General features: G+C 37.6%; 2 protein-coding genes across 3 annotated transcripts in view; one reads left to right on the top strand and one right to left on the bottom strand.

Annotated features, from left to right (window-relative positions):
• The window catches only part of LOC138021787 (uncharacterized), a 34,636-nt gene that overhangs the window by 14,508 nt on the left and 17,628 nt on the right, over positions 1-2,500 (top strand). Inside the window, exon 2 of the mRNA XM_068868792.1 lies at positions 2,051-2,109. The gene's annotated coding sequence lies outside the window, so the exon portion shown is untranslated. The remainder of the gene's footprint in view (positions 1-2,050; positions 2,110-2,500) is intronic.
• LOC138021761 (uncharacterized) overlaps positions 1-2,500 on the bottom strand; it is a 10,513-nt gene that overhangs the window by 7,004 nt on the left and 1,009 nt on the right. The gene's annotated exons all lie outside the window — the stretch shown is intronic.

Raw genomic sequence — 2,500 nt, 5'->3', positions numbered from 1 at the left:
CCAAGACCACTTGCTAAGTTCTGCTTTCTCCACATAAATTTAAACCGCGCAAAAATGTCCCTGCATTAGTAAGCACTACCAATCGGAAATCCGAGTATCTGGATATGATTACCCTAACTATATCAAAGGACAGAATATGTTTATTTGTTTGAAAAAAAGGAGAAACTATTTCGAGCCTCCTTAAATTAAGGATGTTCGCGCCCATTGCTACTGCGCATTTTTTTGCGCATGTCACACACACGTCATGCATCACAGACCACGAAGGTAAAAACAATGCTAAAGGCACAAACATTTTCCACCTGCAAGAATGGAATGTGAAAGCGCGTGGCATCATGGGATAGCTGTGGACCCAGGTCTTCTCGGAAATGTCACGCAATGACGTGACATTGTGAAAATACCATCGCTTTGAGAACTTCAAAGCGATTTTACTCTCTTGAATGCTCGGTGACCCCTATTTTTCTTTCCGTAGATCACTTCCTTTTCTGCTTTTGTCCATTTTAATGAAAAACAAAAAAAATCTGTTCGTGAGAAGTTACAAATATTTCGTATTTTCTGCTCTTGTGCGACCGACGTTTTCTTTCTTAGACTAATATGTATCGTTTTTCAAGGTCAATTTCACCTCAGAATTGAGTACGTTTACCTTACCTTACACTAATGTAGCTTTTTTATTTCTGACAGTTGTAAGCTAAGATCGTTTTAAAATAACGCAATCTTTTAAAAGCGCACCTCATGATTTCGAAAATGAACACGGTGACCCCCCATTTTGTTTGCCTTTTTGGCAAAAGTAGAAGTTTAAAAAAAATCTGTAGGTGGGAACATTTTGGGCGCGAACGTCCTTAAGGGCCCACTGACATATTTTTTTGGGGTGCATTTCTAAGGATGTAATGGTTAAGTAATTTGAGAGAATTTGGCATTATTTTGGTCAGTTTCCAACTTTTGTAAGCCAATGACCCTAAATATGACGTCATCATACCACGCCCACGGTCACGTGACCAATAAAAGAAAACTCTAAATTTGTCTCCGTGCTATGCAATTTGGGTGTCTAATTGATGGTTTGATAACTTGTATTCGTTTTTGCATCCAGCCAAGCATGGTTTTCTTTTTATTTTGAAAAATGTTCTTTTTAAAGACATAAACGATACTGAAATACCCATAACTTCTTCAAAAAAGATGATTTTAAAAAATCAATGCTTAGCTATATTCTGTATTTGGGGGTGAAACGTTCCATGAAAAAAAAAAATTTAATTCAATTTAAAACCGCCGGAAATTTAGCTTTTTTCTCAAACCGGAAGTCAGTTTGTTTACGCATGCGCAGTTGAGCTGAGAACGAGCGCGAGGAAGGGCGAGGAAAAACCTTCGATGAAAACAACAGTTTGTGCGGTGACTTTTGCTTGTGAGTGAGTTTTCTTGTCAGCTCATGATATGATGACGTCAGTTACCGGAGGTAACATTTCACTTCCTTAGTAACGCGCGAAAAATCCGTCTGTAGGCCCTTAACACAGGGCCACCCAACGAGAATATAGTTCAAAACAACTTAAACATAGCCTTGTTAAACGTATTTTAGTATTTAAACGGTAGATATAGGCACATTTTTATCCCCTAAATTTTTCTTTATATGCTCGGATCTCCTAGCTGAAAGTCTAGTGATCCGAAAATTCTAGGGATCAAAATTAACCTTTTCGAAAATTTCAGCCAGAAAAAAGGCTCCCGAAAATTCTAGGTGACCTTTTTAGGGTAAAAATCCGTTTAAAATGGGCAATTATACCATTTTTCAGATGTTCGAAAATCCTAGGACAGGCAGGCAAGCAAGAAATTTTACAACAAATGTTCCGAAAATTCTAGATCTCAAATCGTCTTCCGAACAGATATTTTCCGAAAATTGACTTTGGGTGCCCCTGTTAACAACATACAGAGTGAAAACAACGTCGACCAAAAACTCCCCGAAAATCACCTAAGGCGTTACAAAAACCACACAGAAGGCAAGAAGCCTTACAAATAAAACGAGGAAAGACGTTTTTATTCAAGATTTCGCTCATATTTTCATTTTCAGGTACAGTTGCCTTTTTCGCTGATTCAGTGATTGCGACAGTTTGAGGAAGCTGCGGTTTCGTGAGTGCAATGGAATTTTGCTTACGCGATACTTTTTTGGAGCTTATTGAAAATAATACATACACACATACAACCTTTACTTATAAGTTATACACAATGAAGTTCAAAGCTACAAGCTTGTAAGGTCGTGTCTCTCATTTATAATTTAGATTCTCAATCCCGTTATCCGCTAATGCTGAATTGAATGAAACTTGTTACAAGAGGTTAATTGCGCAATACTTATGCGTATTTTAAACCGATTTTAACAAGTCAATCTGAACTAGCAACAAGTTAACTCACAAGTCTTTAGTCTAAACTTGCGAGCTGCAGTGGAGCTACAACAATGATAACTTAGAGGCCTTAAAGTTGTAGTTGCGATTCAAGCAGTTTCGATTTTCAATGCTGGATTTTT

The sequence above is a fragment of the Montipora capricornis genome, chromosome 2, assembly GCF_036669925.1.
Source record: "Montipora capricornis isolate CH-2021 chromosome 2, ASM3666992v2, whole genome shotgun sequence".
Classification (NCBI taxonomy): domain Eukaryota; kingdom Metazoa; phylum Cnidaria; class Anthozoa; order Scleractinia; family Acroporidae; genus Montipora; species Montipora capricornis.
This window is presented reverse-complemented; position numbering and strand designations above follow the sequence as displayed.